Raw genomic sequence first — 14,288 nt, 5'->3', positions numbered from 1 at the left:
ATAAATCCATGCTTCGAAGTCACAGCTCTCTGTTGTCCACATCAGTGAAAAACTAAATCCCTTGGACTGACATTCAGATCCCCCGGGGCCCCTCTGATTTCATTTCCAACCCGTTTATTTCCTACCATTAATTCTAAGACACCTTCAGAAGGGCTCAGCATCCTCGACCAGCTGTCCTCTGATACCGGTTCTGGTGCCCGACAGATGGGAGATTAAAGCCACATCTGGGTAAAATAGGATGCTTTACAATCCGAGTGAGCCTCATGTTCCATCTGAAGATAACGCCCCTGCTGCCGAAGGAGGGCCTGGTTGAGGGTGGGGTGGGGTGGGCGTCGGGCCCAGCGCTCGCCTCAGACCGAGCCCCGAGTTGTCGTGTTAGTTTTGTGTCCTGGCTCTTCTCACTCACTTGGTGGCTCCCCCACCTTTCCTGCATTCATGCAAGTTTTGCCCACTTTTCAAGTCTAGACAGATTTCCTGCTTCCTAACAGGTGCTATGTGCATCAGTCCAGGAAGCTCCGTCCTGCTGCTTGACCTGGAATGTTCTAGTCCCCACACCAGGACGCAGCCGCCTTAAGATTGAGGAGCAGCCGTCGAAGTGACACTCCCCTCTTGTGTCTCCTTCCCCTGCTTAGATCATGATTTTCTACGAACAGGAGGAGGGATTTACATTTGTGAGTGATGGCACCCTGTGGGGTTGGTAGCGTGCCCAGGTTCTGCACACCTGCCAGTGAGATCCAGACAGTGAGACTGGTGATTGGCACAGACACACATACACACACATACCCCCTCATTCCCAGGGCTCTTCGCAGTGACCTGGGGACACTGATTTAGCCTCCTGAGGACGACGCAGGGCGATGCAGGGTGACGCAGGCACAGGCAGCACCAGGAGGGGAGCCTGCTGGGCAGCAAGAACGGCGAGTGCAAAGGCCCTGTGGTGGGAAGTGTCTTGAAGTTGCGTGGAAGGGGAAGGGGTGGGGATGAGTGGAACACGGAGGCACTTCCCGAGGGGCCGGAGACTGAAGGAAAGCCTGCGGATGTGAATTTGGTTCTGAACGGGGGGGAGGTCAGTGGAGGGCAGGGGGACCCACAGCCGACGCTTGCTCTGGAAGATCCCTGGGCGGCTGGGGGGCAATGGGCTGAAGAAGCAAGGGCGCCACCAGGAGGCGAGTTAGGGGCTGGGGGTAGCTCAGGGGTGGTTACAGTATCCGAGGGTGGCTCTGGCAGAGATGCTAAGTGAAAGGATGTGGATTTATGGAAGGCAGGTGGGGTGAGAGATTGGGGGCCGCCCAGGATGAACCCAGAATTTTGGCTGCAGCAGCTGGAGAGCGAGGGCCCTTGGCGGTGGAAGCCACTTTCCCCATGTGTGTCAGTTCCTTTTTACAGAAGCCATTGAAATCAGCAGGAGGCAGGTGGGTGACATGGCCCGTTTTACCTGGTGACCATGCTGTCACCAAGGGGAGGAGGCTGGGGCATTCTGATCCTACAGCTGGCCTGTCAGGGACACTCCATCCTGGCGAAGGGATGAGGATGTGGCTTTGGCAGTGTGAACCATGTCCCTTCCTGCCCTTTGCATGCTGGTTTGATGGGAGTGTGTACAGTCATGTGATCAGCGTGCCCTTTGACCCTCCCGCCTCCCTGGACACTTGCCCGTTTCCATCGTCTCGTCCTGACGTCCTTTCTTCCCCCGTCTGAGGACCCCACACCCCACTGCCCTGTCTGATAGACTGGTCTTTTAGGACCCCACTTCCCCTGCCTCTCCTTTCCTGGCACAAAATCCACCGGTCACCTGGTGACAGGTTAGATGGGAGGTGGGTGGGAAGGAGGAGTGGCAGGTGAGAAACCCAGGGGTCTGAGAGGCCTTTCGTCCCCCAGGTCCTTCCTCCAGAGGAGAGGGCTGGAGTGCTGGGCGGGGCATCTGCAGAGTTGAGGTGGGGACCCACATGGGATCACGGGCACTGTCTCTGTCCTGCAGGGCAGACCACCGACCAGCAGCCTTGAATCTTCCAGTGGCTGCTCGCTGCCATCCCTGGGAGTGCAGGTCACCCACCGCGTGGGTCCAGCCTCCATCCCAGCCATTGTTTCCAGGGGTGTTTATAGTCAGTTTCTTGGCAGAGGTTTGAAACGCAGAGAATAATTAGGGCTTGGGATCCGGGAACAAGCGATGCTCTCTTCCGATGGCGCACAGGCCCGCTTCCCCTGTCAGGACAGAGGGAGGAATGTGAGCCATTTGTACCTCCAGACACAGCTGTTCCAGGCTGTTCCACTTCGGGGCTGTGTTGGCGGCAGCCGTGGGTGTCTGATGCTGCAGTGTGGCCTCGATGGGCAACTGGACCTTCTGACTGTAAGCAATTCACTTAAAGTGTGTTCCCGCAGCCTCTGAGGATTATAACTACTTAAATAATTTACGTCTTATTTCAGGACTCTAATAGCCAATTAAACTGTCTCCACTATCAGTTTCTTGCAGAAAGATGTGAACGGTGACATTTTCACTTACGTTCCACGAGTCACTGTGAAAATAATCAGGGTGCTGAAGTGTTTGCTAATAATATGTTAGGTGGGAAAATAACTGCTCTTTCAAGGAATCGCTGCACTAGTAAAGTTATTTTTTACTTTAAAGATGGAATTTTCTCTCATTGTTTGAAGTTGTTCATTCTACAAAGAATAAGCTAGATGGAATAAAGCAATTCTGTTGATTTAAAAAAAAAAATCTGACTTCCTCAAATGTCTCTAGTCTAGGGGTTAGAATAGTAGCATCTTTTCTCGAAAATCCCAGCTTGTTCCCCGCGTGGACACAGCCCTTAGTCGTCGTGTCTAGGACTTTGGTAATCAGAATGCGTGTCAGTTTTCGTGACACCCTCCTGGGTGTTTTGAGAGCATGCGTAGAGACAGAAATAAACCAAGGAGATGGGAAGTGTCTGTGGTGGGGAAAAGAAGCTATTATCAACAGCTTTAATAAGCAAGGAGGGAGAAGGGACAGGCATTGAGGGTTATGGAGAGTCCTGATTGCTAAGAGCGGGCAGGGTGGTGGCAAGGTCAGCTTTGTCCTTGAGTCCCCTCGGGGACAGCAGAGGCCTGGATGGCAGGGAGCTCCATGTCTGAGGCTCCAGGGAATCAGGGTAGGTGCCCAAGGTGACAGGCAGGATCCTGCAGACTCTAGATCCATAAGGCATTCGTTCGCCTCTTTCAGAAGCCACATTCCAGGGGCTGTAGCCCTGTGCGCAGGCCAAGCGCTCAGCACCGCCTGCACCTGTGGCGGGCATGGCAGCAGGAGTCAGCCTTATTTTGTGTAGAGGGACTAGGAGGATTCTTCTGCCTTTAAAGAAGGGGGCTTCAGCCAGTTCCAGCCCAGTTCCCGGGGCTTGGACAGCCTCCCGGATTCCCTCTCAGCAGCAGACCCAGGACGGGCCTGGGTCCCTCCCTCTCTGTTGTGTGGGGACCCCAAGAGCTGGGTCTTTCTATTCAGGTCCTTTCAGGTCAGGTAAGTGGACACGCAGAACATTTATGGAAAGTCTTGGGTGTGCAGGGTGCTCCATCAGGGTCCAGGACTTTGTCTCCGTTGCTCTCTGTCCTTCCTAATGACGGTGATGTCACCGTGATCGCTGCTGCCAACACAGTGCGTTCTGCAGGGACAGATTCCACACCATGGATTCAGTCAACATCAGGTTGAAACTATACCACAAAATTCCAGAAAGCAAGACTTTGACTTGCTGCATGCTGGCAACTATTTTTCACATGGCCTTTCCACCGTAGGAGGTATTCTAAGTAATCTAGAGATGTTTTAATGTATGCAGGAGGATGTGCGTATATGCAGGAAGTTATATGCAAAAATGCAGGAAGTTACGTGCAAACACGACACCCTTTTCCAGAAGGGGTTTCAGCATCCGTGGGTTTGGGATGTTGTGGGGGTCCTGGACCAATCCCTGAGGATACTGAGGGATGACTGACTCACCTTCAGACAGTGTACAGTTTCCCCAATGCTGTCCCGATGCGCTCTCTGATCTAAAACTCTTCCTTCAATTCCGATCCAGAATCGTCCGTCACCACGATTGATGATTTCGGCCTTTAAAACAATGACCTATAGATAAAAAACTAGACGGAATTTAGGGCTGGGAGCAGAATTCTTTAAATATGTGAACGTTTCTGAACGCTTGTGATCCATAAATGGGATGTATGGGGCTGAGGTTTGGAAAACAATATTTAGCAAATTACCATCTTTGCTTTGGAAAATCAGGCTTTCTTTTTCTTTCGCACTAAAATGTACAGAAAGAACAGAGCTTAAAAGGAGGATGAATCAGCAGATGAAGCCCATAAAGCAGAAAAAAAGCTTTTACAGCAAAGGCTATTTTGGGAATTTGGTTGTTTTCTTTTGTAAGAATAATTTATCATTTCTCTCTCTTTTTTTGAGCACAGCATTTTGTTAAATGGCATTTTGGTAAATTGCTGGCCTCAGCTGTGATTAGAAAATGATTGTTCTGAATTATAACCAGCCAAACACCTTTATTGTGTAAGAGACATGTGACTGATGAAGAACCAGTTATTATCGATTGGTAATTATGGCCAACATCAATTCACAGTCCTGCCTTGGCTCTTGAAGAACGTCCACTGGGGAGGTACCTGTTTCCCTGTCTCTGTGTATCTGCATGGGCTCCCTAATTCCAAATACCCCAGCTCTGTAAGGACTCCGGAGCTGAGGAAGCAGAGCTCAAGGATGCAAGCAGACTCAAGACTTGCCCATCTCCTTGGGGAGAAACCAGATTTTTTATCCTTTTTTTTCTTGTTGTTTTATTTGTTTGTTTGTTTGTTTGCTATGCCAGTGGCATAACAGAAGTTCCTAAGTCAGAGATCAAACCCATGCCATAGCAGTGACAATGCTGGATCCTTAACTTCTAGGCCACTAGGGAGCTCCAAGGGGAACCAGATTCTCGACTGTGCTACTGGAGCTCTTTCCCAGCCCATCGGGGCAGGCACAGACCCTAGGTTTTGTTAGTCTCACCTAGAAGGCACCTATCTGGGTTCCATCCCAGGTCAAGGAGCCACACTTGGAGGAACGCGCAATCAGTTGCTTCTGCTGCCTTCTCCTTAAATGGGAATAAGGCTGCTGCTAATTGACAAGAGAGGCCCATGTATGAGTGAAAAAATAAATCTCCTGGAACTCCAGAATGGAGGCCTGAGGGGGGCACACAACCTGCGTACCTGTCAGCAGCGGCCCCGAGTGAGCCTGGTGGATGCTGTGATGCAGGGTGCAGAGCCACCTTCTGGACAAAAGTCCTTCCATCTTAGATGCTGCGCATGTTTCTGGGAGGCAGCTCCCATGTTGCCTCACCCAAGGTCACACCCACTCTTCGATGACCTACGTTCAAGGGCTTAAGGGATGCCTTGAGTTCAGGCAAGCCTGAAGGTCATTCTGGGCTGCAGGCTGCGGGATTCCCGATAGGTGGGCTGGGGCTTCCACAGAGACTGATGATGGAGGAAAGGGCTTGGAGCCAAGAAATGCAGGCAGCCTCTAAAAGCTGGAAGAAAGTGCATTCTTCCCCAGAGCCTACAGAAACGAATGCAGCTCTGACAACAACTGGGTTTTCCTCCCGGAAACCCGTCAGGCACTGACCTTTTAGATTTGCGGTTTGCATCACTAAGTTTGTGATAATTGATTGCAACAACAACAGAAAACTAATGTATCCTGTCTTAGTTAGACAGAATTACGTAGGCAGGGGGGCTTAAACAGCAGACACTCATTTCTCACAGTTCTGCAGCCTGGGATGCCCAAGATCAATGTGCTGACACTGGCTGTCTTCACTCTCTCCTTATCCCATAGAAGAATCTATGGAGCTCTGTGGAGTCTCTATTATAAGGGCACTAATCCCATTCTGAGGGCCCCACCCTCATGACCTAATCACTTCCCAATGTCCTACTTCCTGGCACCATCACACTGGGGATTAGGTTTCAAGGTGTGACTTGGGGGAGGGATACAAACAAACAGCCTGTTAGATACTCTGTATAATTAATTGATCTGTTTTGCTACCTTGTTGTTTTTGCTTTCTTATACAACTTAAAGTAAAATGTACAAATTATAAGCTTACATTTTGCCGAGAGCTGGCAAAGGTAGCCAACATTCGACCAGACAGAGGCTCGTTCCTCCACCTCAGACGATTGCCTCAAGCTGCTTCCCAGTTAATCCCTAGCCCCATCCACAGGGCGCCCGCTGCTGGATTTCCATCACCATGAATTAGGTTGCCTGCTAGGAACTCCATAGAAATGGAGTCATAAGTCATCAGTGTGTCTTTCTTTATGTCTGCCTTCCTTTGCTTAGTACAACGTTTTATCCAATCTCCGGTTGGTGGATGTTGGATGGTTTCCAGTTGGGGGCTATAATGAATAAAACTGCTATGAATATTATTTTACAAGCCATTTTCTTGTCATAGTCTTTCATTTCTTTTAGATGCATGCCTTGGAGTGGAGTTGCCGGTTGCATGGTAAAAGGAGATTTAACCTTATAAGGAACTGCCTCTTCCTCAAAGTGACTATACTTTGCCACATGTGAGAGATCCAGGTGCTCTAAATTCGTAAGACTTGGTATGGTCCGCTGTTTAGCGCCCGTCTAGTGGGTGTAGAGTGGTACCCCACTGTGATTTCAACATGCCCATCTCTGATGACGAATGATAATTGAGTTTCTTCTCATGAGTTTATAGACCAGCATACATTTTCTTTGGTGAGCTGTCGGTTCAAATCTTTTGCTTCCTTTTAGATCAGGCTGTTTGTTTTTATTATTGATTGAGTTAAAAAAACACAATAATATACTCTGGATTTGTGTCTGTTGTCAGATATATATGTATTATGAATATTTCCCCTGGCTACATCTTGACTTCTCTTTTCTTAACCGTCTTCTGAAGAGCATACATTAATAATATTGATAAAGTCCAGTCTATCATTTTCTCTTTTCTGGTTGGTGCTTTTGTGTCCATAGTTATTATGGAGATGAAAGCTTACATTTTGTGCTAGCTTTATGTTCAAGTCTATAAACCATCTGGAATTCACTTTTTTGTTGCTGTTGTTGAACCTCGATGGAGAGGTCAAGGTTTAACTTTGTTTGCCTGCATACCCAACTCTTTTTCACATTGAACGCCACCCTTTAACCAAAAAAAAAAAAAAAATGTGGTTTAGTTGCTCTGTGCATATATATAAAAATTGTACATCTAATAATCATGCTCCTGTTTTGACTAGTAGAATGTCTCAGTTGGTTTGAGTGCAGTCATGAATTATAGATGCTCTAGAAGCAGCTCAAAGTGAAATTCTGACTCAACGGATTTTCATTTCAGTAAGAATTTTGCTTTTGCCATACTATTTTACTCCACCGAAATTTGTCTTCACATCATTTCACAAAAATAATTCTATATCCAGCGTTAAACACTTTAACTGAATATACCAGAATATTAATAATAATGTTTCACCTTCATCAAAATACACTTTTAAAAGCCGTCTATTGATTCCATGAATTTCGCAACTTACTTGACAATTATCATAATTATCTTGTTTTCTGTTTGAAGCATCTGAGGACATTGATACAAAACTGCATCACTCAACTGTTTGCAAAGTTTTCCTGTTATGGAGCCAACCTATTAATAGATATTTCTTCACTTTTTGCCCATGTGCAAGAAAAATTGGAATTGGAAATGGGCAGAATTAATTTAGGAAACAGCCATTTGCTTAGAAGTCAAGCTACTCAGAGTGAAAAGTGACTTCACTTTTCTGCAACCGCTTGTGTTACATTGGCACCTTCAGGCGCCATCTGGTTAAAATCACTGACACTCCTCAGCAGGTTGGTGTCTTTGATTTCCGTGTGGGCTGTGATGTCACCATGTCCTTCGTGGGTGTGTGGGTGATAGTGCCAGTGGATATATCCTGCAGAGCTCATGTTTACCACCAATGTTCTTGAAAAACAAGAATAATTTTTCAACAAACATGTACGTGTATTTTTTAGCTCATTGCTGCTGGATGCATTGAATGTGAAAAAAAAGATCAAATAAAAGAGATAATTGTAGATCTTTATAATATACTAGGAAGCTGCAGCAGCAAGAGCATTCAGATGCTTTAGGTCATGTGATTCTGCCTCTTCCTGCATCTCTCATCTGCAGTTTCCCACATTCACCGCTAACCTTGTTGATGGTAGGTTGGTGACAGGATGTATCTTGCAGGCTTTGGCAAGCGTGTGACAAAATTGGTTAGTAAATCAATAGGTGGCAGGAGCAGCAGATTTAGAAAGATCTTCCCATGATGACTTGGGAGAAGGACCTAGCTGTTCCTGGTGGCTTGTGTCTAAGCATTTTTATCAGCAAGCACCCCACGTGCTGCCCTTGAGAGGAAGGTCACGCAAATCTTGTGCTCTTAGACTAGATCACGCCTGTGGCTGGAACGGTAAACAAGAACAAGATGGACCCTTTGTACTTTATTTTGGCGCAGTTAGCGATAGAGACACTTTGCTAAAAGCTGTAAAATTTGAGACAAATACTGCTTCCAATGGGAAGGCGGAGCAAGGGCCATAATCAGGACCTACCCTTCCCAAAGGGAGGATGGCCGTCCTCCGTGAGGGCTTGGCAGGCTCTGGCCGACTTCATCCACCTCGTGATAGATGCTCTCGCCACCCATGAACCGGGACCTTCACGGAGTGTCGGGTTCACGCCTGTCTGCATTGCTGGCCTTCAGTTCTGGGGGCACAGTCATCACCATGGATTTGATTCTCCAGCGGGTCCCTGCAGCTGACACATGGAGGATGCCCAAGCATATCTGTTGAACAAATCAGTCTTGAGAAGGAAAGACACAAGAGAGAAGCCCCTCTCCAGGCTGTCAGGGAAGCGGGCGCCCCCTGTGGATGGCTGTGGACAGTACACTTTGGGGGGGGGGGGCAAAAGGAACTGGCAGATGTATCCCCAGGGATGTGCTAAGTGTCTGATGTCTTTTAATGACTCTTTTTCATCCCTTTGTTTTTGCTTATTATTTTGTGATAAAAGTACATGAATAGTACGGAGTGTGGAATATCAAGTTCTAGGGGAAACTTGCTCCAGGTGTAGTCTAAACCCACAGTCTTCTTCCCTTCTATATCCCAACACACACAGGCACACACGGTAGCATGACCACATTCTGGATGTAATTTTCAATAGATTTCACTACCACAAACTCTTTTCAAATTACCTAGGTAAGTATAAACATGCATATATAAAAAGCATGTTTTCAAGTAAAATTAATATTGCTGCAGTAACAAATTTGTTCTGAAATCCCACAAAATCTGTTGTGGGTTTGAGGAACTATCTCTATTTGAGGAGGCGCAGAGATTTGTCAGCCTTCGAAAGGCCTAGACCCCAAGTTTCACACATGCACATGCTTTTCCAAGCAGGATCCTGGTTCATGTGGCAACACAGTTCCTGAAGAAACTTAGTGGACTGCTGATCTGTTTTCTGTAAACACAGTCCCAGTTTCTTTCTGGGCTGTTCGAGAAGAATGGAACCCGACAAAATTAAACAGACCAAGAAGGTTTTATTCGAGACTGTTGCAATCAGGGAGAGAGACTGGACTCACCTTGGGACACGGCGAGGGCAGCTGGGGACTTAGAGTCCATGGGCAGGATGACTGAGTCCGTAAGTGGAAAATCATCAAGAGGATCCGGTTGGGTATTGGGGTGGGAGAAGAAGGAACTTGATTAGACATCAGGGGTGGGGTGGGGAGTCTCAATAAACTGACTTAGCGGGAGTCTCCTTAAAACTGGGCTTGGAAGGCCGAGGACTAAGCCTAGTTAAAAGGAGGCTCAGAAAAGCTGAGCAGAGTTTGCTCAAGGAGTGTGTCCTTGTCAGGGCACAGCTCCCTTGCGCTCTAATTCTTTGCTTCATCACCCTCACAAATCCCTCTTTCCCTAAAGGAGGCTACTTTGAGGTTTTATTGTGTTTTCCACCCCAAATCGTTCAAAGCTCCATGTTTTGCTCTTCAGAATCTAGAGATAATAAGGTCCTTCAACATTGCAAGGGTTCCAAATTCCAGACTCGTATTCTTTTCTCACGTCCGTGCTTGCAAATTAGCTGCGTCTTTCTGGCTCAGTTTGTCTGTTTTAGAATACTTTTTTGGACCCCAGTAATAACCAGGACGCCCTACCCCTTTTCTGTTTTGTAAAACGGACCTCCCTTGGTTTCGTGTCTGGAATGAGTTCCCTTGCCACGCACTATTCTACCGTGGAGGCGATGCCACACATTTTAGGCTTCTGTTTCCACGTCCCTCTCCTTTTTCACCCCAATGTATGGTATTATGATAACACTCTGGTCTGCTGTGGTGGCAGATAAATTACCCAGCCGCACTGGTTTAACACAGTGAAATTTTGTGTCTCACCCGCATCACACGTGGTATGCCAAGGAGAGAGATGATGAATGGCAGGCATGAGGGTTGTCTGCTCACACAAGGAACAAGCAGCCATGGCAGGAGAGAGAGAACTGGAGTTTCTGATGCTTTCGATTGCTTCAGCCTGGAGCCGGCACAGTCCTGACTCTCACATCCTATTGGCCAGAAATGATTCCGTGGCCCAGAGAGAATGGACACTGGCAGGGGGCTGAGATGTTTGGTGGAGCAAATGGATAGTTCATGTGTCTGCCGCCGCAGCTTTCCAAGACATTAACATAAATAAATATACGTAATTGTGCTCTCGCCTCTGTGCTCTCTCTCTTCTGGAAAAACCTTTGTGTAAAGGCCATATTTATCACATCGTAACACAGGCTGCAGATTGCATTTCTTTCTTTCTTTTTTTTTAGGGCTGCACCTGTGGCATATGGAAGTTCCCAGGGTAGGTATCAGATTGGAGCAGCAGCTGGGGCCTACGCCACAGCCACTGCAATGCCAGATCCTAGCTGCATCTGTGACCTATGCGGCATCATGTGGCAATGCCGAATCCTTAACCCGTGAGCAAAGCCAGGGATTAAACCCTCAAACTCATGGATCCTATTTGGATTCTTTACCCAGGGAGCCACAACGGAAGCTCCCCAAACTGTGCGTTCTGAAGTTGGCCTCAGTAGAGTCCCCCATGGCCGTGACACAGTCCCCCCCTCGCCCCTCACAGGAGCTTGCTCACATCTAAATCTAGGCTGGTCTAAAATTCACTTGTCGCCAATAGCAGGGGCAGAAGGGACACTGCGTCTCTTTCAGGAACGGATCAGACACATCCCTGTAGCCGATTCCTGTTTCTCTGGAGTCTTAATCTGGAAGCTTCCCGCTATGGATACAATGTTTGTGTCCCTTCAAAACTCTTATGTTGAAGCTTAATTCCCAAAGTGACAGTATTGGAGGGGACCGGGTTGGGGGGATGGTTAAGTTATAAGGTTATAACCTCCCCATGAATGAGATGAATGTCCTTATAGGGACGTGAAGAGACCCAGCCTTCTCCATTGTCCATCATGGGAGAACCCAAGAAGTTGGCCACCTGGGAGTTCCCCAGTGGCTCAGCAGGTTAAGGACCCAGTGTTATCACTGCTGTGATCCTGGGTCACTGCTGTGGTGAGGATTCAATCCCTGGTCCCAGGACTTTTGGATGCTGTGGGTGAGGCAAAAAGAAGAAGAGGAGGAGGAGGAAGAGGAGGCAGAGAAGTAGGCCACCTGCAAACTGGAGGAGGTCTCTCACTAGTCACTGGATCTACTGGCACCTGATCTTGGATTTCCAGCCTCCAGAACAGTGAGAAATAAATATCTGTTTCCTAAGCTGCCCTGTCTGTGGTATTTTCGTTATAAGCAGGTGTAGGTCACAGACGAGGCTCAGATCCTGCATTGCTGTGGCGGTGGTATAGACCGGCAGCTGCAGCTCCGATTCCACCCCTAGTCTGGGAACTTCCATATGCCATGGGTGTGGCCCGAAAAAGTGGAAAAAAACAAAACAAAACAAAAAAAAACAGCAAACAAGCAAACTAAAAAGATCTCCCAGCCCATTTGCACAGCTTTTTGAGTTACCATCATTTTGAGTTTCTCAGTTTTTGTCATCTGACCAGTTCCGCTGAGGGGTGACCAAGCCTTGGGGGCACTGCCAAGGTAGCTTCCTTCCTCCCCAAGAGGTCTCCGTGACTCCTCACCCCTGTGAGGTCATCTGGGGGGAACCGAGGTGCTTTGCTTCGGAGTGGAGGGAGGCTAAAAATAGAGATGCTTTGGATGCGTGTGCAGACATGGAATTCTCTTTCTAAATCAAACCCAGATGTACTTCCGACCTACATTATCATTTTGTCACACTATTTTTAAACTCCCATCCTGTTCCCCTCCTGCCTTCCTCTGCCACCCCTGCCTTTGTCACTATGGAGAAGCAAACCCTTAAATCCGAGAAGGGGGATACTGCCAGATTTTTCTGAACAGTGATACCTGTGCAGGCGCTCACCAGTTTGGTAGGGGATCTGACTTCTGTCTTGCTTCTAGTTCATGCTGACACTTAAACAAGAGGTTTTGTTTTTGTTTTCTGTTTTGTTTTGTTTTTTCTCTTAATCAAAGGAGTTAAAAGTTGTGGTCAGACTATTAGAAGCATCCATGGGAAGTTGATTCCCAGTGAGCAGTTCCCGCCACCTGGTTGCCCCCATTCCTGGGGCTCAGAGCTCACGTGAGCCCAGTGCCAGCGGGCGGGTGAAGGGGGAAGCCCTGTCACATGGGAGGGAGGCTGTGTGTCTGGGAGTGTGTTATTCTTTGGGAAGACCTGCCAGGCTGCCACTCTGTTTGGTTCTGGGCCCCTTTGTCACTCGTCCCTTTGTCTTGGTACCTCGTAGTTCTGTCTGTGTTATAGTCTCTGCTCATTAGTCACTCTAGTGAAATCCCACGTAGAAAGGCAATGGGCAGGGTGTGTGTGCTGTCGTGAGTGTGTGTGTGAGAGAGAGAGAGAGGGAGAGAGAGAAGGGGGGGGGAGAAAAAGAGAGACGGAGAGAACGCACCCTGAAACTGACCTTGGAAGGTGCATCCCCCCAGCCCCCGCATCCACAGCCCCCCCAACCCCACCCCCCTGCCAGAGGAAGGGGAGGCAAAGCCAAGCTTGATGGTCAGACTCTCCAGCAACATCCCCGGGCAGCCCTGCCCCTCGCCCCGCTCTCTGCACGGGCACACTCCATCCAAAGCAAGCCTGGCAGCCGTCGCGGGGATGCAGGGCACATGCTTATGGGCGACTTTCTTTTCCACCAGCCGGGGCTCAGCTCTGGGCCTCCTGGGACAAGACCACGGAGTTTCTTCTTTCTTTAAGCTGCCGGCAGAATGGCCTGCGAAGGGCTGCGTGGCCGTTGACTGAGAGCAGAAAAGGACACCCTCCTCTCCCTGGATCGCCTGGCGACCCTGAGTCCCCGCTTCCAAGGCTGGGTGGGGGTCTGCGCCCGGCCCCTCCTGCGCCCCTGCTCCCTCACGGCAGGACCACGGGGGTGAGGGTGGCCGGGGGTCTGCCTCTGGGCTTCCCAGGCAGACCCTGCATCCCACCAGCCTCCTCAGAGACAACCGATGACTGAGCCACAAGGGGAAGCTAGGGACTCAGGTGCAGGAAAGAGAGCCAAGGTCAGCTCTCAGCTGGGGGCTGCGGGTGAGGGTCTGAGGTGCTCTGTTTCGGATTCACCACCGCGATCCGGTCCGAAGGGCTTGCAGGGGGTGTTGTGACGCTTGGGGACGAGTAGGGGCCTGAAACTATGGGCAGCCTCCATTCCGCTCTGCCTGCTGGGATCCTGGGCCAGTTGCCCCCGTTTCTGACCCTCGGTTTTCATCTGCCATCTGGGGATGACAAGGCAGGCCTGGCAGTGCCACCAAGGGCAATGTTACAGATGGAGGGGGCGTGCTGGTGCCTGAGTCATGGGGGCGGGGGACTCTTTGAGGTTGATGGAGGTGCTGGTCACATCCCCCAAATCTGATGATTTCTTTCTTTCTTTCTTTCTTTTTTTTTTTTTTTGTGTTTTTAGGGCCACATTCATGGCATATGGAAGTTCCCAGGCTGGGGGTCGAATCAGATCTGCAGCTCCCGGCCTACACCACAGCCACAGCAACGCAGGATCCGAGCTGCGTCTTCGACCTACGCCACAGCTCACAGCAACACTGGATCCTTAACCCTCTGAGTGGGGCCAGGAATCGAACCTGTGCCCTCATGGATACTAGTCAGATTTGTTTCCGCTGCGCCACGACGGGAACTCCCTTTTTACTATTTATTTATTTTGATTTCACCTTAAAACATTTCCTTTTGTAATGTTGATGTTTGCTGCATATTTATTTATTTATTTACCTAAAATATAATTGACTTACAGTGTAGCGCTACTTTCTAATCCAGCACA

At 48.8% G+C, this 14,288-nt stretch overlaps 1 long non-coding RNA gene across 1 annotated transcript in view; it reads left to right on the top strand.

The window, feature by feature from the left end:
- The window catches only part of LOC146395709 (uncharacterized), a 119,375-nt gene that overhangs the window by 55,887 nt on the left and 49,200 nt on the right, over window positions 1–14,288 (top strand). The window lies entirely within an intron of this gene.

The sequence above is a fragment of the Sus scrofa genome, chromosome 16 (genome assembly GCF_054392235.1).
Source record: "Sus scrofa isolate SSC_HxYL_T2T_F1_AM1 chromosome 16, Sscrofa_HxYL_maternal_Yorkshire_Landrace_v2.0, whole genome shotgun sequence".
NCBI classification, from domain to species: Eukaryota; Metazoa; Chordata; class Mammalia; order Artiodactyla; family Suidae; genus Sus; species Sus scrofa.
Note: the sequence above shows the minus strand (reverse complement) of the source record. Positions and strands in the feature narration are given on the sequence as shown.